This window comes from Hemitrygon akajei, chromosome 21 (assembly GCF_048418815.1).
Source record: "Hemitrygon akajei chromosome 21, sHemAka1.3, whole genome shotgun sequence".
NCBI classification, from domain to species: domain Eukaryota; kingdom Metazoa; phylum Chordata; class Chondrichthyes; order Myliobatiformes; family Dasyatidae; genus Hemitrygon; species Hemitrygon akajei.
Window position 1 is genome coordinate 43,079,634 of NC_133144.1, and position 24,262 is coordinate 43,103,895.

The 24,262-nt window shown below is 43.1% G+C and overlaps 1 protein-coding gene and 1 pseudogene across 1 annotated transcript in view; both read left to right on the top strand.

Annotated features, from left to right (window-relative positions):
• The window catches only part of LOC140714256 (glutamate receptor ionotropic, delta-1-like), an 870,844-nt gene that overhangs the window by 406,292 nt on the left and 440,290 nt on the right, over positions 1–24,262 (top strand). The window lies entirely within an intron of this gene.
• LOC140714527 (U6 spliceosomal RNA) lies at positions 10,389–10,489 on the top strand (annotated as a pseudogene).

Genomic DNA, 24,262 nt, shown 5'->3' on the forward strand with positions numbered 1-24,262 from the left:
TGAGTTTTGTGCCGGGACTGAGATCATGAATTTTAAACACCCATTCCCTCAGTTGAACAAAGTCTAATGCTAGTGCACTGAAGATGTTTGCTTCCTTGTCCTCCTCGTCAATAATGAGAGGTAAAACCAAATCTATCCGAAGCATCTGCTATAGGTAACAAACCAGGCCTGGTGTGGATTGTATTGGCCTGCTTCTGTACAGATCCTGTACTGCCACAGGCTAATAAATGACTCTGGTTGCGCAAGTGGCTCCCAGCATGCATGTGGGCATACCCTTGTTTTCTAGAAGCGATTTCTGGGCATCACCACATGGACTATTTGATGACTGGAATGGCACACCGTGTGTTATTCTTTGAACACAATAGTACAGAATTCTCTAGCCCAGGGACATAAGGTATTGCATACCAAAAAACAGGCCATCGACTTACTGTGGAGAAAGGCTGTTCAGAGCAGAACATAAGGGAAGTACTGCAGTTCACGTTTCTGTTTGACAAGCTTTTCATTGAAATATTGCTCATAGTGCATGCAAACATGAATTCTGCAGATGAATTTCAAAGCCATTTTTTTATTGTGACCTTTGATCATTATTGCTGATTCTAAAATTTCTGTCTGAAGAGAGGAGATAAAGGCAGTTCAAGTTGAAATTGAGGGGAAAAGTCGAAACAGTTGGCATTGCAAGTAGAAATGTTTCTACGCTGAGGTTATGCGAGGTGATTCTGCGCTTATGGCTCCTCGTTGCTGCTTCTACTTGTTGATCTGAGTCCAAGGCCAAGTCATTGTACGCTGCTGCCTCTGGTGGAATGTCCAGGGATAGCCGTGCCCTGACAAGTGCGGCCTTGGAGGCGCTCCTGGCTCACTTTTCACACCACTTAGCCAAGCTGGGCTGCCTTGAGATTGGCCAAAGTCCATGAACACCAAACAAAAGTCCCCTTGTGCTGTACAAACAACTGGGCCTTTGCAGGCTCGTTCAACAGGACTCCGCAGTTCATTCAGATCACACCTGGGCTGATTCCATTGGCAATGGTAATTGTTTCATCATTGGCACATGTACAGTGAAAATCGTTGTTTTGCATGCCATCCATACTGAACATTCCAATTATTAGTGCAAGGGGAAAGAATGCAGAGTTACAGTAACAGAAAAAGTGCAGTGTGGGTAGACAAACAAGGTGCAAGGGCTATAATGAGGTAGATTGAGAGGTCAAGAATTCATCTTCATCATACAATAGAGTCTTACAACAGCAAGATAGAAGCTGTCCTTGAGCCTGGCAGTGAATGCAGGATGGAATTACAGTTACAGAGAATGTGCTTTGAAGGTAGACCAAAATATGCAAGGCCACAAAGAGGTAGCTTGTGAGGTACAAAATCCATTTGTCATAGAAGAAGTCTATTTATTAGTCTTACAACAGCGGGATAGAAACTATTATTGAGCCTGGTGGTATGTCCTTTCATGATTTTGTTTCTTCTGCCTGGTGGGAGGGGGCAGAGGAGAGTGGCTGAGATCTTTGATTACGTTGGCTGCTTTCCCGAGGCGGTGAGAAGTGTTAGGCAGAACAGAGGCTAGCTCCACCCCACCCCATGGAAACCTGGAAGTTGTAATGCATTTTACAGTTAAACCAGCTTGAGTGAGACGGTGTTAGGGCTTTGTGTGTGGTAACCTGGTAATACACTTGGGTATTCTAATACATTGGCTTGCCACACTCTGTACCTTCAGTACTATCATCTCAGTCAGAATGGGGGCAGCACAACTTGCTTATGGGGGGAGAGACCCACTCAGAGGAGTCAAGTCAAGTCAAGTCACTTTTTATTGTCATTTTGACCATAACTGCTGGTGCAGTACAATGTAAAAACAAGACAATGTTTTTCAGGAGCATGGTGCTACATGAAACAGTGCAAAAACTAGACTGAACTACATAAAAACAACACAGAAAAAAACTTCACTGGACTACAGACCTACCTAGGACTGCATAAAGTGCACAAAACAGAGCAAGCATTACAATAAATAATAAACAAGACAATGGGCACAGTAGAGGGCAGTAAGTTGGTGTCAGCACAGGCTCTGGGTATTGAGGAGTCTGATAGCTTGGGGGAAGAAACTGTTACATAGTCTGGTCGTGAAAGCCCGAATGCTTCGGTGCCTTTTCCCAGACAGCAGGAGGGAGAAGAGTTTGTATGAGGGATGTGTGGGGTCCTTCATAATGTTGTTTGCTTTGCCGATGCAGCGTGTAGTGTAAATGTCTGTAATGGTGGGAAGAGAGACCCTGATGATCTCAGCTGACCTCACTATCCGTTGCAGGGTCTTGTGATCCGAGATGGTGCAATTTCCGAACCAGGCAGTGATGCAGCTGCTCAGGATGCTCTCAATACAACCTCTGTAGAATGTGATAAGGTTGGGGGTTGGGAGATGGACTTTCCTCAGCTTTTGCAGAAAGTAGAGACGCTGCTGGGCTTTCTTTGCTATGGAGCTGGTGTTGAGGGACCGGGTGAGATTCTCTGAGTATCGGCTGCCCCAACCAAGTTTGATTCCTATGAGAGTGAATCTGCCAGTTAATGGCTTTAATAGAGTGTTGATTTATTATTGTTACATATACTGAGGTACAGTGAAGAACTTTTCATGACATCCATACAAATCATTTCCCCACAAGAGCATATTGAGGGAAAACAGAAAATAGTGCGTAAGTCCTTTACTTGTCCCATCCACCTGGCTTCACCGATCACCTTCCAGCTATCCTCCTCCTCCTCCGCCTCACCCTTTTATTCTACCTTCTTCCCCCTTCCTTTCCAGTCCTGAAGAAGAGCCTCGGGCCAAAATGTTGGCTGGTTATTCACTTCCATTGATGCTGCCGGACCGTCTAAGTTCTTTTTTGTGAGTGTTGCTTTGGATTGCCGGCACTTGCAGAATTTCCCTTGTTTATGATATAGTGTTACAGAATCACAAAAAAGTGAAGAGCAGACTCATTGAATGTGAAGACAGTAAGATACGAGTAGCTTTACTTGTCACATGTCCATCAAAACATACGGCAAAAGGCGTTGCTTGCTTCGAATCAAATCAGCAAAGATTGTGACAGACAGTCGCACAAGCGCTGCCATGCTTCTGGGACCAACATAGCATGCTCGTAACTCATTAATCCTAGCCATGCATCTTTGAAGTGTAGGAGGAAAATGGGGCTTTTGGAAGAAAGCCACACGGTCACGGGGAGAACGTATAAACTCCTTACAGGCAGTGGTGGGAATTGAACCCCGCCCTTACAGCTCGCTCTGTAACAGTGTGATGGTAACTGCCACAGTAAGGGTATAAGTTGACAGAGACATTAAGTGGTCTGTTCTATAGTCTTATAATAGTGGGATAGAAGCAGCTTATCTGCAGATGAATGGATGGCGAGTTCTTCAGCCATGCACTGTGTATCTTGGCTGGGAAAGCCTTTCAGCTTTCTCGTAGTTAAAATCTTTGCCTTGCCAAGCACAGAATTCACCTTGATGAAGGTGAAGGCCAATGGTACTGCAGCGTAAGTGAGTTCTGTAAGAAAAACCATAATGGTATCTAGAGACCAAAACGGATGCAAAGCTATTGGATTTTAATTAAGACTTTCCATGGTCTGTCAATCACCCTGCCTGTCACCCAGATATCATCACCTGCAGAGTGTACACAGCTGTAAATGGTCCACTGTTGGGCTCCAGTTGTAATCTGTTAATTATTCTCCAGAGGCTCAGACCAGTTATAACAAGCTGTCAGTGGGAATTGCAGTTTCAGAGCAGGACCTGTGGGATGGTGCCGAATCCAAAACCGGCTGGAAAAAATACTCTCCTTCCTTACATTATGCCCATCGATCTTTCTCACCTCCCCCTTTCTCTAGGGCTTTTCCTTGGTGTCCGCGATAACTTGCTTCTACTCCAGTGCTGAGGAGTGGGAGACGCCTGCGGATGGACATTTTTAACATGGGTATCGTGCACACGAGACACCACGCAGTCCTTAGATAGCGAGATACATTCACACATGAACACACACACACACACACTGTGCACATATACACACCACGGTAGCTTTGTGTTACTATGTGCCAGTGACCTGAGTTCAATAACCCTAACAGTCTGTGAGGAGTTTGCCTGTTCTTCCCATGATGGGTTTCCTCTGGGTGCTCTGGTTTGCTCCTGGATTCCAGAGACATAGAGGTTAATAGGTCACATGGGTGCAACTGGGCAACACAGACTCATTTAGACCAGAAGGGCCTGTTACCATGATGTATCTCTAAATAAAACACCCACATCACACACATACATGCCCAAGTACGTGTACACACACACGCACGCACACACACATACACACACACACACACACACACACACACACACACACACACACACACACTTTCATTGTCATATGTTCACTTTTTACCTTGGTTTTTCCTCTCCCTCACGTCCTCCAAACCTATTTCCTTCTCTCCATCAGTCTACACTCTCAGTGTTCTTTACACCCTACCTCAATACCACCAACCCCTTCATTCACCTACCCTCTCACCATTCCTCTGTTTTCCCTTTCTCTCTGTCTCTACTCTGAAGGCTCTCCCAGCTTCCATGGCTTCCCTTGCCAGGCTGAAGCTGCCCTTCGCAGTGCTGCTCCTATATGGCCAAGGGCCCTCCTGACCCCCATGACCAAAACTCTCTTCATACTCAGCTCTTCCAGACCCACTCCATAGCTGCATCACTTCAAAGCCTCTAGTCTAGTCCGGAATCCCCAGACCTTTCCTGGAAACCTCAGGAAAGCCTTCATCTGGAGATGCCAATGCTGGCAGGTAGATGGGTGGGTCCCAGGGCTTGGCTTCCTGTCGGAATGGAGTCAGCTTTACTCACACTGCTTACTCTTCACTGCTGAAAGGAGCATATTTATATATCCTCGTATCTCACCTTTAAGCAGCTTCTTTTGTTTTGAAGCACGAGTTTTGATATGCAGTGTGAATCAGCGGATAATTTCTACATAGCAAAATGCCAAAATCAACAATCAGATGGTTGACAAGTTGATCTGCTCTTTGTTAATGGTTTTTGAGTGAGAAACGTCATTTACGAAACCAAGAGAACTCTGATCTCTTCAACAGTGTAGTATCCTATTTAATTTCTGTGGTGAACTACATATACCTGTCTGGACTGCTCCTGTGGCTCCTCCCACAGACCCCTGTATAAAGGCAATTGAGGCCTGAGCCCGGCCTCATTCTCCAGGATGTAGTGTTGTTCATTCTTCCAGTCAATAAAAGCCGATATCTCGTTTCTTACGTCTCAGAGTGAGTTATTGATGGTGTATCAATTTCTAAACAAAATCTAACTATCACAGTGGCACAGAAGGTAGAGCCAATGTCTCTGAGCTCCAGCCACGTAGGTTTAATCTTGAATCCCAGTGCTGTCTGTTTTTACATTCCTCTTCTGACATCCCAGATAGACGCAGATTGGTAAATTAATTTGGCACTACAAGTTGTCCCTAGTGTGTGGCAAAGTGATGGAATCTGTGTGGGGAGGGTGGAATTGATGGGAATGTGGGAGAATAAAACTGAATTGACTTTATTTCTTACATCCTTCACGTCCATGAGGTGTAAAAATCTTTGTTACGTCTCCATCTAAATATGCAATGTGCAATCATAATAATTTATAATAAATAGAACAATCAATGCAACAGAGTACACTCAAATCAACGTGAGTTAATCAGTCTGATGGCCTGGTGGGAGAAGCTGTCCCGCAGCCTGTTGGTCCTGGCTTTTATGCTGCGGTACCGTTTTCCGGATGATAGCAGCTGGAATAGATTGTGGTTGGGGTGACTTGGCTCCCCAATGATCCTACGGGTCCTTTTTTCACACCTGTCTTTGTAAATGTCCTGAATCATGGGAAGTTCACAACTACAGATGTGCTGGGCTGTCCGCACCACTCTCTGCAGAGTCATGCAATTAAGGGAGGTACAGTTCCCATACCAGGCAATGATGCAGCCAGTCAGGATGCTCTCAATTGTGCCCCTGTAGAAAGTTCTTAGGATAGTGTAATGGGATTAGTGCCATGAATATGGCTTGTTGGCAAGGCAGACATCCCCCCCCCCCGGCAAAAACTCATTTCAGGGAGGTAGCACCAGCACCTCCGCCCCCCACAACCCCATATGCGCCCCCCCCCCCCGGTTGACCTCCAAGGGTGTATGTATACAGGACATCTGATTATGAAAGAACACCAACAATTTATTTGATCACATATTGAAACTATTTACACACACACGCAGGATTCCCCCACTATCTGAAAGTAGAGCGTTCCTATGAAACCTTTTGTAAGCCGAAATGGCATAAAGCGAAGAAGCAATTACCATTAATTTATATGGGAAAAACTTTTGAGCGTTCCCAGATCCAAAAATTAACCTACCAAATCATACCAAGTAGTGCATAAAACCCAAAATAACACTAACATATAGTAAAAGCAGGAATGATATGATAAGTACACAGCCTATATAAAGTAGAAATAATGTATGTACAGTGTAGTTTCACTTATCAGAATTAGGAAGACTTAGCCAAAACGGATTTGTAGAAAAAAATCGGCACGTACACACCTGCCTTCACGGTCATGTTAGTCTTTCTCGGGGTAAACACAAGTTTAAAGCGGGCACCATTTTTCGTAAAAGTGAAAATCCTCTTCGGATTTCTTTCGGTTAGTGAAAACAGGTACTAATGTAGGTCTTTCGTAAAAGCTAAGTGGCGTAAAGTGAACTTCCGTAAAGTGAGGGACACCTATATATATGTTCCTTGCTGAGTATTTTGTTGGCAGTCTCAATGCTAATAACTAAATGCTAATACAAATAGCTTTTCTTTTGCAGACTTTCCTGGTACTGTGATGTGGCTTGCTTGGCAGATTTGAGCATTTTGCCAGAAGTCTCAACCTCACAGCAGTCTGTGTCAATGAATCTGTTAATTTTGCAAGACATCAGATTCACAAGCCTTATGCAGAAAATGTGACATTAAAATATGTACTTATATATCATGGAGTCGTTTTTATTATTCTATTACAAGTTTAAGCAAGTCTACAGGGAGTTTAGCCTCATTACGTAGGACATCAATAGAGTAGCTCCTTAGCAGCTAGCCAGCTAGTTTAAATAACGTTAGCCATGCTAATGAACAAATGACACCGGTTAAACTCACCTCAACATGTCTTTTACATTTTAACCGTCCATGGGCAATAGAAAAGTCACTGTTGCAAACAGTGCAGCGAGCAACACTGTCATTATTTTTGACCCCTATTAGGTAGGGGTACACTTTAGTGTAGTCTGGGGTGAAGTACATTTTATATTTTCTTTTTTTGGAATACTCTGCCATGGCGCTACAGGACACTAAACTGAACTGATGGACAATGAAAGAGAGAGAGAGGTCGACTCCAAAGCCTGCCCACAGAGAAAACTGATAGGCTACTTAGCACAAAGAGAGACCAATCAGGATGCTCTCTCTGTCACTCTGTCACTCTGTCTGTCTCTCTCTCTCTCTCGCTCGCTCGCTCTCAAAAAAGTTGATTTCCGGAATATTGTATATTATTTGCGGCCGTCAGGGAGCCGTTATCAATATGCGGGAGACACCCGGAACTTCCGGGAGAGGTGGGATGTCTGGCAAGGACTCCGAGGGCCAAGTGCCTTCATCTTTTGTGCAGCATCAGTGATTCTGTAAAGCAAATGACAAATTCTGTTACAAAGCAGTCAAAAGCCATGATTTTCTCAGAAATTTCCTCATTTTCAAGGACTCTACGAATCATATCTTGATATTTATTGCTTATATATTGTTATTATTTTCTTTTTTGTATTTGAACAATTTTTTGTCTTTTGTACTTTGGTTGTCCATTTTTTTGTGTGTGTTTTTTCTTTGATTCGATTGTGTTTCTTTGCATTTACTGTGAATGCCTGCAAGAATATGAATCTCAGGGCAGCATATGGTGACATACACCATCATCATTATTATGCAGTTTCGTATGACGTAGACGGTCATGGTCTCATGACTCATGATTGTTCTTGGCAAAATTTTTCTACAGAATGGTTTGCCATTGCTTTCTTCTGGGCAGTGTCTTTACAAGATGGTAACCTTAGCCATTATCAATACCATTATCAGAGATTGTCTGCCTGGTGTCAGTAATCACATAACCAGGACTTATAATATGCACCAGTTACTCATATGACCATCCACCACCTGCTCCCATAGCTTCATGTGACCCTGATTGGGTGAGCTAAGTAGGTGCTACACTTTGCCCAAGAGTGACCTGCAGGCTAGCATAGGGAAGGAGTGCCTTACACCTCCTTTGGTAGAGACTTATCTCCACCTGCCACCCACTTCGATAAGTTTACTTTGAAATTTGAACTTTGAATGAGGGCATGATCAGTTAGATCAAGTTGAGATTCTCCTTCACTTCTTCCTTCTCTTTAGAATTTCAACCTATCCTAGTTGTATTTTTCTTCAATTTGTTTTATTTTCCGGTTGAGAATATTTTTTCTTTTAGTTAGTTCACAGGCAAGCAGGCAATGCGATCATTTAATGCCCATCCCTAATTTCTGCTCAACTAAGCAATCATTGTATTTTATTATTATTGTCCAATGTATCAAGATAGAGTGGAAAACTTGTCTTGCATAGCATTCATACAAATCAATTCATTAAAACAGTGCGTTCAGGCAGTACAAGGAAAAGCAGTAACAGAATGCAGAATAAGATGTTACAGGGAAAGTGCAGTTCAAGTCCATGATGAGCTAGGTTGTGGGGCTATCTGTCTATTGTCATACTAGGGGACCATTCAATAGACAACTGATGGAATTTGTCCTTGAGCCTAGTGGTACATGTGTTCAGGCTTTTGTCTCTTTTGGCTTATGGGAGGGGGTAGCTGGGGTAGATGGGGGTCTTTGAGAACTTTGGCTGCTTTAACAGTGAGAAGTGTAGGAGAGTCCATGGAGTCCAGTCACATTTCGACCAGACCTGGTAAGGATGACAATTGTTTTCTCCCCTGTTACTGAACTAGATGGATGTTAAGTATCGTTCCAGTAGTTTTCTGTCTTTGTGCACCAAGATTGGTATTATTTTAGATTCCAGATTTTATTTAATTGTTTAAATTTAACTTCCCCAACTGTTGTGGGATTTTAACTTGAGTCACCAAGTCAACGATCCATTACTCCTGCTGTTTATCCAGTAACCTAACTACTATAACATGGTGCCCTGCTTCTACATGGTTATTGATCCAAGTGCAGTGGCTACAGAAGAAGCCTCTTTGCTTTTACAGATCTGTGTGCAGCTTTGGATTGGTCTGCCATCGTTTAGGGTGGCTTTTGTATCTGGTTGCTGATTAGATTGTACTTGAAAATATTTCTGTTTGAGTGTAAATCCAAAGCGAATGTATAGATATGGATTGTACCATGCTCGTTTGGGGCATTTTTATGTTTTATTGGCACTAAGAGATCTTCTGGAGGAACTCAGCTGGTTGAGCAGCATCTATGGGGGTGGGGAGGGGGAAGAATTGTCAATGTTTCCAATCAAAACTCTGAAGCACAGTTGCCCCAATATAGTCTGCATCAATTTCTCCTGAGTCCCCATTTTTGAATATTTTTGCAATGTATTACCTCAGTTTACTGCAAAGCCCATGTAACATCTGGACAATTTATTTCATGACATCAACAATTCCCCCTGACAGATGTTCCTCAACCCCACTGAGTTCCTTCAGAAGACTGTTTGTTGCTCTAGATTCCAGTATCTCCAGTCCCTTACAATTCCTTATTAGATCCTTATTTTGATTGTTGTCCACATTCAAACTGAGGATAGGGAGACTTCCTAGGAAATGGAATGTCATAGACTCTTAAAGCATTGAGGCAAGACCTTCAGGCTCTGAGTCCATTACTATTAGCTGTTGTGAGACATTCTGTACTGGAGGCAGGCGGGGATTTTAGAGCCATACATAGGATTATTCAGCATGAAAACAGGCCTTTCAGCCCAACTGGTCCATGCTAACCAAGATGCCCCATCCAAACTAGTCCCATTTGACAATGTTTGGCCCATAATCTTCTAAATCTTTCCAATCCATGTACTTTTCCTGCTGTCTTTAGAAGTTGTTACTGTATCTGCCTCAGCAACTTCCTCTATCAACACATTCCACATAAATTTCCCCAACCCTGGAAGAAAGAGGGTGCATTCACCCTATCTATACCCCTCATTATTTCATTTACCTCAATAAGATCACCCCCCATTCTCCTACACTCCAAGAAATAAAGTCTGAGCCTGTCCAACCTCTCCCTATAGCTTGGCCCTTCAAGTCCTGGTGACATCCTTATAAATCTTTTCTGCCCTCGTTTCGAATGAAGAGCATCTTTCCTGTAGCAGGGCAGGATTGTTCAGTGATTTCAGCACAAAACTCAGACAATAGTGCTTGCTGTGCATATACTGAAATAGAAAGGACTCATGGAAGATTAACATGACCCCTGGACAAGGATGACATGAAAATTCGTGAAGCATTCTATTTTTAAAGGGAAAAAAGGGCCGGTGAAGTTTCTGATCATCATGGTGAGCCAAACAAAATGTCCTATTCAAGCACTCTAATATTCATCAGCCTCACCTGAACCCTACCTTTGATCACAAGAGATTCTGCTGGTGCCGGAAATCCTGAGCAGTGCACAGAAAATGCTGGAGGAATTCAGCAGATCATGCAGCACCAATGGAGACGAATAAACAGTCGATGTTTCGGGCTGAGACCCTCATCAGGACTGGAAAGGGGGTAAGAAGCTAGAATATTAAGGTGAAGGGAGGAGAAGGAGTACAAATTGGAAGGTGATAGGTAAAGCCAAGTAGGGGGAATTTAGGTGGGGGGGGGGGGAGTAATGAAGTGGTAAGATGGGAGGTGACAAGTGGAAAAGTTTAAGGGCAGAAGAAGATAGGAGAGGAGAGTGGCCCTTGGGAGAAAAGAGAGGAGGAAGGACATCAGAGGGAGGTGATAGGCAGGTGAGGAAAAGAGAAGGGGTGAATGGGGAGCTAGTTTGGGGAGTAGAAAAAGAGAAGGAGGACAGGCAGAGAAATTATTAGGTTAGCGAAATCAATGTTCATAGCATCAAATTGGCAGTTACTGAGATGCAATAATGTGTTGCTCCTCTGATCTGAGAACGTCCTCTTCATAGCAGTAGAGGAGGCCATGGATCAACATGTTGGATAAAAATGGGAAATAGAATTAAAACGGATGGCCACTGGGAAAATCCACTTTCTTTGGCGGACAGAGCCAAGGTACTTGATGAAACATTTCGCCCAGTCTGTATCAGGACTCTTCAGTTGAGGCCACACCAAGAGCACTGGATACTTGGTGGATATTCTCCCCCCTTGAATACTTTTGCAATTTTTTATTATAGGTTATTGCTGAGTCTCTGTAACAAATTGCACAGTAATGTGTTGGAGTTAGAATAGGTTGGAGATGTCAGTCATCACCATAGTGAAAATTTTAATGGCACCATTATCTCTGTTGCCCCCATGACAACAGTGTTAAAGAGATTGAACAAGGCCAGTCCTGAGACTCCATAGCAGATCCACGACTAGGGACAACCTAATTAACTGAAAATAAGCAGAGGCGTCAGGAACACTATGGAAAGAAAATGGTTTGTTTAGTGTTAATCTTCCTGAGTTAATTGGGCAATTAAAAGGACTGGAAATGCAAATTGATGGTGTGAACCTCACAGAGCATGTATGCCGGATTGAGAAGGAGCTAACAGATGGGATTGTCTCTGCTTCATGCAGAGGCTGTATTCAAACGCAGGGACTGTAGTAAATATTGGAGTTTAAAAAACGATGGTGAAGGAGAAAAATTCAGTAATTATTGTGGTGAAAACTGCCATTATCAGATATTCTCCTGTTGTGAAAATGCTTGGCATTTCTGGAGGTGGATTTCATGTAATTTCGAGTCAGAAATAGCCTAGGTCTCTGATATAATAAATGTTATGTCATACATAATGTTCTATAATCTAGAACATCTCTGTTCCTGGCTTTTACATCAGACATTTCATATCAATTAACCATACTTATGGAATAAAAATAGATTGCTCTCAATGCCAAACAATCGACATATGCTTGGCATGTAAAGTAGTCCAAGAACAAAATACTGTAGTTACTGAAGATCTTAGAAAAAGCACAGGAAGTGCTCATCAGGAAAGCCAACATCTGTGGAGAGAGGGACAGAGAGAGAGAGAGAGAGAGAGAGAAACACAGCTAATGTTTATGGTCAAAACCAATCATCAGAACTATCAGAATGTTCTCATCACGAGTCATCAACCTGAAATATTGACTCTTTTGCTGTCTCCAAAGATGCTGCTAGACCTGTTGAGTATTTCTAATATTTTCTGTTTGTGGATGATCTGAAGACATTTTGAGAGCAATGATCTGCTTTGCTAGAAATGATCAGTTATGCTTGGATCTGCCAAGCACAACAGCTTAACTGGGCTTCTTAACAATGCTCCTGATTGGGGTTCCTGAGTGCAGGCAGAGATCCAACTTCCTGCTCAGTTATTCCCTGATCCCAGACCCTTGAACTCTGCTGTTGGATTTTTCAGCGAGTCCAATGTGGGAGCAGGCAGTCACACAGGTAACACCAGGCCTGGCCTAGGAAGCCTATTTGATCAGGATGGCACTGTTCCAATATTTCATTGGGAGACTAGTGAGAGAAAAGATGAATTCAAATTGATTTTTCTGCTGCTTTATTTAATTAAGATGATGTAAATCAAATCTTCACTCTTTTTGCCTGTGTTCCAGTGTTTTATTTAGAATAGGTATTGCACTATTTTTTTCCACAAAGGTCACCTGTGTAGCTGTAAAAGGTATTGGAATGCAGGTTATCAAACACCAATGATGGAGAGAGAACAACAAAAAAACTGTCTCAGATAGATGATCCATGGCTCTTCTGATATAGACAAATGCTGCCTGACTTCCTGAATATTACAGTATTCCCCGAAATCAGTAATCTGTTTAATTGTCTATTAGTAAAACTGTACTGAGCAGATGTTATGGGAGGTCAGAGACAGCAGTCCTCTTCAGGAGTGTTCTCCTGTTTTAGATTATGGTTGGTTCCATTATCCTATCTCTCACTGTCAGGGCCTTCAAAACCACCCTGATTCCTTGGCTTTCACCCAGACCATCACCTCACACATCTACGCCCCAGACATCTCCATGAAATTCTTCCCTTGTTGACTCCTCATCACCTGTTTGACACCATCATGATCTCCCACCTTCTCCCCTCCAACATCTCAATTTTTTTTATGACCAATGATCGTTGATCAAATCCACCTACACCATTGCCTGTCCTGTCCCTCATTATCTTCATAGACGTGGTAAATGCAAGAAGGGAGATTCACTACATCTGTGTGATTCTTCATCTCCACAGTGTTCTCCCCCATTGATCCATTGCTCCTTTCTTATCCTCTGAAAGCTCTTCTTCCCTCTGTAAGCTCATGGATGAGGGACCAGAGTGAGAGGTTTACTATACAAGACCTATTGTTGCCCAAGTGGATGTGAGAGCATCGTTGTGGGTGGACCTGGCATGAATTTTACTGTAGTCCTTCATTCAGTGACACTCAGGTTAGAAATTTCTGCAGTCTTCACCAATCGACCTCTGTTTTACATTCTGCTCAGTTAATCTGAGCAAGGTTTCCTTTTTATCACCTTGCCCTTTGGCACTCCACTGCCCTTTACAATTTATGTTGAACTTCTGTAGTGTTGCTCTCTCTTCTGCTAATTATTCCACTTCAATGTCAAGGGTGTTTTTGTGTAGGAAAGATATACAAATCTAGAAATATTTTGAAGAATTCCCCACTTTGACTATGTTACTGATGTCAGGACAGACATCAACTCTTTTTCCCACTGATGCCGCCTAACCTGCTGAATATTTTCAGCTTTTTGGCAGAGCTGATGCACATTGGGCTTGTTCACTGATATGACGGACTCAAATTACCTAAATATTAAAGGCTCCGTACCAAGTGCAGGTATATGAGATTTATACAGATGAGTACAGATGGTCAACATAAACATGGTGGGCCAAATGGCCAATTTCCATGCTGTATGACTCACTCTCTTTGACAAAAAGCAAAATGTGAGAAAGCATTAGTTTACATTGAAAACCAACATAGAGTCATAAAGTCTTACATTGTGGAAACAGGTCCTTTGGCCCAACCAGTCCATGACAACCATGATTTCCTTTAAGCTAGTCCATTTGCCTACATTAGGCATATATCCCTCAAAAATAGCAGATGCAATTTAATGCAGACAAGTGTGAGGTGTTGCACTTGGGAAGACAAACTAGGGGAGGACTTACACAGTGTAAGGTAGGGCACAAAGGAGTGTAGTAGAACAGAAGGATATGGGAATACAAAATTCTTTGGAAGTGATGTCACAGGTAGATAGGGTTGTAAAGAGAACTTTTGGCACATTGGCTATCATAAAACAAAATATTGAGTACAGGAGTAGGGATGTTGAATTTATACAAGACATTGTAAGGCCTCATTTGAAGTATTGGGTGCATTTCTAGTCACCTACCTACAGGAAAGATATCAATAAGATTGAAAGAGTACAGAGAAAATTGACAAGAATGTTGCTGGAACTTGAGGACCTGGATTAGAGGGAAAGTTTAAATAGGCTAGGACTTTATTCCCTGGTGCATAAGAGAATGAGGGGAGATTAATAGAAGTATAATGTATAGAAGTATAGTTGGTATTTAACACCATCATACCTCAGAAACTGGACGAGAAACTATCCTCCCTATGTCTCAACACTTTCCTCTGTAACTGGATCCAGGACTTCTTAACAGTAAGGCCACAGCCAGTGTGCATGGGCAGCAACATCTCTAGTCCCGTTACACTGAGCACTGGCGCTCTCCAAGGCTGTGTGCCCAGCCCTCTGCTGTTCACACTGCTGACTCATGACTGCACAGCAGGATTCAGCTCGAACCGTGTCACCAAGTTTGCAGATGACACAACAGTGGTTGGCCTCATCAAGAATGGTGGTGAGATGGAGTATCGAGAGGAAGTGGAGTGGCTGGTGCACGGGTGTGAGAAGAACACACCTTAATGTGGAGAAGGCAAAGCAAATCATTGTGAGCTTCAGGAAGGTGCAAATGCACCATCCCCCTCTGCGAATATATGGCTCCTCCATAGAGAGAATTAAGTGCACTAAGTTCCTGGGAATTCACATCACGGATGACCTCACCTGGTCCCTTAATATCATCTCCCTGAACAAGAAGGCACAGCAGCGCTTCCACTTCCTAAGAAGATTGAGGCAAGCAAGGCTCCGTCCCATTTCTTAATTGGGTTTTACCGGATCAGTACTGAGAGTGCCCTGACAAGTTGCTTCCATCTTGTATGGGAGCAGAATCAGAATCAGAATAGGTTTAATATCACCAGCATATGTTGTGCAAACTTTTAACTTTGTGGCAGCAGTACAATGGAATACAAGATAAATATAGAATAAATAAATAAATTACAGTAAATATATACTGTATATGTATATTAAATAGTTAAATTATAAACTGCAAAAAAACAAACATTTTTTTAAAAGAAAGAGGTAATGTTCATAGGTTCACTGTCCATCTAGGAATCGGATGGTAGAGGGGAAGAAGCTGTTCCTGAATCACAGAGTGTGTGCCTTTAGGCTTCTGTACCTCCTACCTGACGGTAACAATGAGAAGAGGGCATGTCCTGGGCAGCTCCTTGAAGGTGTCTTGGATACTATGGAGACTAGAAAGTCTCCTCATGGAGCAGTCAAGCATCAGACTGGAAGTCCCTACAAAGGATTGTGAGAACAGCTGGGAGGATCATAAGGGTCTCCCCACCATCCATCCGGGACACTTATCAGGAGCACCGCGTACACAGAGCCCTTGGTATTATTAAGAACCCCAGCCATCCATCCAGCATCCTCTTTGACTTCCTACCATCAGGCAGGAGACCCTGTTGCATAAAAACAAGAACGGTCAGGGTGAGAACCAGTTTGCTCCCCCATGCCATTAGGCTTCTGCATCGTATTCGAAGTGTCACTGGTTAATCTGTTCTGTATATTATAATATTTAATATTAATGCACTTTAGTTTGCTATTTATGCATGATTCATTTGTACATTTGATTCTTACCTTCATAAGTTATCATGTGTAATGTGTGTTATGTGTACTACTGTGCTTTACACTCTGGTTTGGAGAAACATCTCATTTCTATTTACATTATATGGTTATATATGTTATATACAATACATGTAATATAGTTAAATGACAATAAACTTGAGTTGACTTGAAGTATACAAAATTATGAGAGGTGTAGATAGGGTAATTGCAAACAGACTTTTTCCACTGATGTTGGCTGAGATTAGAACTAGAGGCCATGGGTTAAGAGTGAAAGGTGAAATGTTAAAGGGGAACATGAGGGTAATCTTCTTCACTCGGGCAGGTGCAAGTGTGCAACAAGCTGCCAGGGGAAGTGTTGAATGTGGATTTGATTTCAACATTTAAGAGAAGTTTTGATAAGTAAATGAATGGGATGGGAATGGAGTGCTATGGTATGGCTGCAGGTCGATGGGATTGGGCAAAGTAATCGTTTGGCATGGACTCGAGGGGCCGAAGGATGGTTTTCTGTGCTGTAGTTTTCTATAATTATAACTCTGACTATGGCTGTGCAGACTCCTGTCTTTCCTTGATGGGAAGTTGGATCATCAACTCTGGTTTCTCTCTTACAGATGCTGCCTGACCTGCTAACTATTTCTGCCATTTTCTGCTTTTATTTAACATAAATGACTAGGGAATATTGGGGTTGGGATTTATTTTGCATTTTATAGGGAATCAAAATTCACCCTAAAAAGATCAATTTAACTGAATTTTAAGAGCGATATGAAACAGAGGAACTGCAAAATGTAAAATGTTTCAGAGGTAATATTCAGCTGTAATTAATAATGCATGACTTTTTATATCAAACATTTATAACCTTCCTACACTTCTACATTTACGGAGTTGTTGAAATATTGCTAATTAGTAGCAGCAATAGATTCTTATTAAATTCCTATTAATTATTAACAGTCTTACCATAAAATGCTCTAGTATTAGGTATAGTGGGATTTCAAGAAATATCACGTGCCTTTTGGTGATGAGTACAATATGATCAACAAAGTTGAAAGGCTCTCATTGAGAAGCAGGTCATTCAGTCCATCTAACCCTTGTTCACCAAGCACCCATTTATATCAAAGTATGTATACATTATATAACCCTGAGATTCATCTCTTCACAGGCAGCCACAAAACACAGAGGCCCAAAAGAACCCATATAAAAAAAGATTGTTGAACACCCAATGTGCAGAGCAAATAAAACAAGTCATGCAAGCAACAATGAACTGAAATCTACAAAGAGAGTTAATCCACAGACCATTAGTTCATTGCAGAGCTGAGCAGCGAACTGAACTGGTCTGTCTCTCACCTCAGAGTTCGACACACTGACCTTTTCAATCTGGCCAGGTGCCTAAGCTGTCATCCAAATTTGGTCTCGTTGCTTCAATATATTCTGGGGCCTGGACCCTGCCACCTCGATTCAGCCTGTACCCACCCTTTCCGATTCGACCCGGTGTTTGAATCGTGGTTCAAACATTGGGTTCAGTTGCTTCGCTACACTCTGGGCCCTGGACCCTGCCGTCTCGACTTGCCCTGTCCCCAACTTTTCTAGTTTAGTTTGGTAGTCTTCCTCACTCTTAGCGACAGGCCCACTGCCTCACCTCAGCTCGGTTTTGCCAAATCGAATTGCCTCTAGGCTGACTGGGAAGTTAAAGGTTGTCGTTTGCAATGATCGTTTACCAGAAAGATTGACTAACAAAGTACTTTGTTACATCCTTCTGAACGCTCAGCTGTCCACTCCCTCCGCACTAATCCTAACTTTACCATCAAAACCTGCAGATAAGGGAGGTGCTGTAGTCGTCTGACCTCTACCTTGCTGAGCCCAGCACCAACGCTCAGACACCTCCTCTTACTTATCCCTTGAACAGGACCCACTAAGGAACACCAGTCTATCATCTCCCACACCGTCACCGACCGTACTGACTCTGGGGATCTCCCATCCACTGCCACCAACCTCATAGTTCCTGCACCCCATACCTCCCGTTTCTAATTCCAACCCAAGATCCTTGTTCAGGTAGACTCATTGTTTCAGCTTGTTCTTGCCCCACTGTACTCATATTGGCATACCTCAACTCTGTTTTATCTCCCCGGTTCAGTCCCTTCCCGCCTACATCTGCAACACCTCACACGCTCTTGATCTTTTCAAGGATTTCAGGTTCCCTGACCACATTATCTTATTTTTATTGTGGAGCTCCAGTCCCTATACTCCATCCCCCACTAGGGAACCCTTTCTTTTTTTGTTTCTTTCTGGACAACAGACCCAATCAGTTCCCCTCCACAACCACTCTCCTCTGCTTGGTGGTACATGTCCTAACTCTAAATAATTTCTCCTGTATTTCGTCCCATTTCCTTCAAACAGAATGGGTAGCCATGGGCACTCGCATGGCTCCCAGCTGTACCTGCCTGTTTGTCAATTACATGGAACAATCTATGTTGCAAGCCTACACTGGTGACCGTCCTGCACGTTTCCTATGCTACATCAATGACTACATTGGTGCTGCTTCCTGCACCCGTGCTGAACTTACCGATTTCATCCACTTTGCCTCCAACTTCCACCCGGCCCTCAAATCCAACTGGTTAATTTCAGACATTTCCCTACCCTTTTCCGAGCTCACTGTCTCTATCTCTGGACAGCTTATTCACCGATGTCTATTGTAAACCAATGGACTCTCACAGTTGCCTGGACTATACCTCGTCCCACCCTGCTGCTTATAAAAATGCAATTCCTCCATCTCTGCCGCACCTGCTCTCAGGGTGAGGCTTTTCATTGCAGAAAGAGATGTACTCATTTATCAAAAAAAAGGGGGTTCCCTTCCAACACCATCATAAGGCCATAAGATATAGGAGCAGAATCTGAATCAGAATCAGGTTTATTATCACCGGCATGTGACGTGAAATTTGTTAACTTCACAGCAGCAGTTCAATGCAATACATAATCAAGCAGAGAGAAAAAAAATAATATTAATAAATAAGTAAATCAATACGTATACGTATATTGAATAGATTAAAAAACAGGCAAAAACAAAAATATTGTATACTAAAAAAAGTGAGGTAGTGGCCAAAGATTCAACGTCCATTTAGAAATCAGATGGCAGATGTGAAGAAGCTGTTCCTGAATCGCTGAGTGTGTGCCGTCAGGCTTCTGTACCTCCTACCTGATGGTAACAGTGAGAAAAGGGCATGCCCTGGGTGCTGGAGGTCCTTAATAATGGAAGCTGCATTTCTGAGACATTGCTCCTTGACGATGTCCTGGGTATTTTGTACGCTAGTACCCAAGATGGAGCTGACTAGATTTCCAACCCTCTGCAGCTTCTTTCAGTCGTGTGCAGTAGCCCCCCCACACCAGACAGTGATGCAGCCTGTCAGAATGCTGTCCACAGTACAACTATAGAAGTTTTTGAGTGTATTTGTTGACATGCTGGATCTCTTCAAACTCCTAATAAAGTATGGCTGCTGTCTTGCCTTCTTTATAACTACATCGCTATGTTGGGACCAGGCTAGATCTTCAGAGATCTTGACACCCATGAACTTGAAACTGCTCACTCTCTCCACTTCTGATCCCTCTATGAGGATTGGTATGTGTTCCTTCAGCTTAACTTCTTGAAGTCTACAATCAGCTCTTTCGTCTTACTGACGTTGAGTGCCAGGTTGTTGCTGTGGCACCACTCCACTAATTGGCATATCTCACTCTTGTACACCCTCGTGTCACCACCTGAGATTCTACCAACAATGGTTGTATCATCATCAGATTTATAGATGGTATTTGAGTTATGCCTAGCCACACAGCCATCTGTACACCATTTGGCCCATTGAGTCTGCTCCGCCATTCAGTCATAGACTGATCCAATTCTTCCCATACCCTTTCATGCCCTGGCTAATACAGAACCTATCTATCTTTGCCTTAAATACACCCAATGGCTTGGCCTCCACAGCCACTGGTGGCAACAAATTCCACAGATTTACCAAACTCTGACTGAAATAATTTCTCTGCATCTCTGTTCTAAATGGACATCCTTCAATCCTGAAGTGGTGCCCTCTTGTCCTAGATTCCTCTACCATGGGAAATAACTTTGCCATATCTAATCTGTTCAGGCCTTTTAACATTTGGAATGTTTCTATGAGATCCCCCCCCCCCCCATTCTCCTGAACTCCAGGGAATGCAGCCCAAGAGCTGCTAGACATTCCTCATAAGCTAACCCTTTCATTCCTGGAATCATTCTTGTGAATCTTCTCTGAACCCTCTCCAATGTCAGGATATCCTTTCTAAAATAAGGAGCCCAAAACTGTACACAATACTCCAAGTGTGGTCTCGTGAGTGTCTTATAGAGCCTCAGCATCACATCCCTGCTCTTATATTCTATACTTCTAGAAATGAATGGCCAACATTGCATTCACCTTCTTCACCACAGACTCAACCTGGAGGTTAACCTTTAGGATATCCTGCACAAGGACTCCCAAGTCCCTATGTATCTCTGCATCTTGAATTCTCTCCCCATCTAAATAATAGTCAGCCCGTTTATTTCTTCCACCAAAGTGCATGACCATACACTTCCCAAGGCACATCAAGACCCTGCTCACTGGAACCCCTGCAGTTTGCATACCGTTCCAACCATTCAACAGATGATGATATTGCCATGACCCTCCACCTGGCCCTAACCCACCTGGACAAAAAAGACATGTACGTTTGTATGCTGTTCATAGACTTCAGTTCAGCATTCAACACAATTATTCCTCAGAAACTGATTGGAAAGCTGAACCTGCTGAGCCTGAACACCTCCCTCTGCAACTGATTCCTAGACTTCCTGACTGTGAGACCTCGGTCAGTCCGGATTGGAAGCAGCATCTCCAATACCATCACACTGAGTACGGGGGCTCCCCAGGGCTGTGTGCTCAGTCCACTGCTGTTCACTCTGCTGACCCACGACTGTGCTGTAACACAGAGCTCGAACCATATCATCAAGTTTGCCGATGACACGACCGTGGTGGGTCTCATCAGCAAGAACGACGAGTCAGCATACAGAGAGGAGGTGCAGCGGCTAACAGACTGGTGCAGAGCCAACAACCTGTCTCTTAATGTAAACAAAACAAAAGAGATTGTTGTTGACTTCAGGAGGGCACGGAGCGACCACTCCCCGCTGAACATTGATGGCTCCTCGGTAGAGATTGTTAAGAGCACCAAATTTCTTGGTGTTCATCTGGCGGAGAATCTCACCTGGTCCCTCAACACCAGCTCCATAGCAAAGAAAGCCCAGCAGCGTCTCTACTTTCTGCAAAGGCTGAGGAAAGTCCATCTCCCACCCCCTCCCATCCTCATCACATTCTACAGGGGTTGTATTGAGAGCATCCTGAGCAGCTGCATCACTGTCTGGTTCGGAAATTACACCATCTTGGATCGCAAGACCCTGCAGCTGATAGTGAGGTCAGCTGAGATCATCGGGGTCTCTCTTCCCGCCGTTACAGACATTTACACTACACGCTGCATCAGCAAAACAAAAAGCATTATGAAGGTCCCCACTCATTCTTCATACAAACTCTTCTCCCTCCTGCCATCTGGGAAAAGGCACTGAAGCATTCAGGATTGCACAACCAGACTGTGTAACAGTTTCTTCCCCCAAGCTATCAGCCGTCGAAATAACAATAAAAAGTGGCTTGACTTGACATTGTAATCCATATACCACTTCTTTGTCCATTCCCCCAAACTATCTAAGTCTCTCTGCAGGCTCTCTATTTTCTATCATCGGAAAATTTATCTACAAATCTATTAGTCCTATATTCCAAATCATTGACATACATTGTAAAAAGCAGTGGTCCCAACACCGACCCCTGTGGAACTCCACTGGTAACCAGCATCTAGCCAGAATAGGATCCCTTTATTCCCAGTTTTCTGCTGATCAGCCAGTGCTCCACCCATGCTAGTAACTTCCCTATAATTCCATAGGGTCTTATCTTGCTAAGCAGCCTCATGTTGGCACCTTGTCAAAAGCCTTCTGAAAATCCAAGCACCACATCTACTGCATCTCCTTTGTCCACCCTGCTTGTAATTTCCTCAAAGAAATGCAGGAGATTTGTCAGGCAGGATTTTCTTTTCAGGAAACCATGCTGGCTTTGGCCTATCTTGTCATGTGCGTCCACATACTCTGTAATCTCATACCTAACAATCGATTCCAACAACTTCCCAGCCACTGATGTCAGGCTAACAGGACTATAACTTCCTTTCTGCTGCCTCCCACCCTTCTTAAATAGTGGCGTAACATTTGCAATTTTCCAGTCATCCGGTACAATGCCAGAATCTATCGATTCTTGAAAGATCATTGTTAATGCATCCACAATCTCTGCAGCTACTTCCTTCAGAACCAAGGATGCATTCCATTAGGTCCAGGAGATTTATTCACCCTCAGACTATTAAGCTTCCTGAGCACCTTTCGGTCGTAATTTTCACTGCACATACTTCACTTCCCTGACACGCTTGAATGTCTGGTATGCTGCAGACGTCTTCCACTGTGAAGACTGATGCAAAATACACATTCAGTTCCTCTCCCATCTCTGCGTCTCTCATTACAATATCTGCAGCATCATTTTCTATTGGTCCTATATCTACCCTGAACTCTCTTTTACTCTTTATATACTTAAAAAAAATATTTTAGTATCTTCTTTGATATTAGTCACCAGCTTCCTTTCATAATTCATCTTTTCCTTTCTAATGACCTTAGTTTCCTTCTCCAAGTTTATAAAAGCTTCCCAATCCTTTATAGTCCCACTAGCTTTGAATTCCTTGTATGCCCTTTACTTTTGCTTTTACTTTGGCTCTGACTTCACTTGTCAGCCACGGAAATGTCCTTCTTCCATTCAAAAATTTTTTCTTATTTGGAATATATCTGTCTTGCACTCACCACATTTGTCGCAGAAATTCCAGCCATTACTGCTCTGTTGTCTTTCCTCCTAATGTCCATTTCCAGTCATCTTCGGCCAGTTCCCCTCTCATGCCATTGTAATTTCCTTTATTCTACTGAAATACTGACACTTGGAATTTAGTTTCTCTTTCTCAAATTTCAAAGTGAACTTGATCATATTGTGATCACTGTTCCCTAAGGGTTCCTTAACCTTTAGCTCTCTTATCACCACCAGATCATTGCACAACACCCAGTCCAGCACAGCCAATCCCCTAGTGGGCTCAACAACAAGCTGTTCTAAAAAGCCATCCCTTAGACATTCTACAAATTCTCTCTCATGAGGTCCAGTACTGGCCTGGTTTTCCCAATCTACTTTCATGTTAAAATCCCCAACGATTATCATGACTTTGCCCTTCTGCCTTTTCTATCTCCTGCTGTAATTTGTAATCTACAACCCGGCTGCTGTTTGGAGGCCTGTATACAACTTACATTAGGGTCCTTTTACCCTGGCCATTTCTTAACTCAACCCAATAAGACTCTACACCTTCTGATCCTATGTCATCCCTTTCTAATGATTTAATTTTCTTTCTTATACACAGGGCCACACCACCCCCTCTGCCTACTAACCTATCTTTCCGATACACCGTATATCCTGGGCTGTTCAGCCTCCAATGGCAGCAGTCCTTTATTCAAGTTTCAGAGATGGCCACAACGTCATACTTGCCAATCTGCAGCTGAATTTCAAGATTGTCTATTTTATTTCTTATGCTGCGTGCATTGAAATACAACACTTTCAGTCCAGTATTAGCTGCTTTCTGTTTTAACTGCACCATGCCTCTATTGTACCGTAGATCATCCCACTGGCTGTGATTATGTCTCATCTCTTGCTTGTCCTATCATCTCTGTTGCACGCTATCTTTGATTTATTTCTGTTTCCCTTTCCTCAGCCCTATCACTCTGTTTCCCATCCCCCTGCCAAATTAGTCTAAACCCTCCATAACAGCTCTATTAAACCTGCCTGCTAGGATATTGGACCCCTTTGGGTTCAAGTGTAACCCATCTCTTTTGTACAGGTTGTATTCCCCCCCCCCCAAGAAAATGCCCCATTGATCCAGGAACCCGAAGCCTTGCCCCCTACACTAGTCTCTCAGCCACACATTAATAAGCCTTATCATGCTATTCTTGTGCTCATTAGCACGTGGCACAGGCAGCAATCCTGACATTACTACCCTGGAGGTCCTGCTTT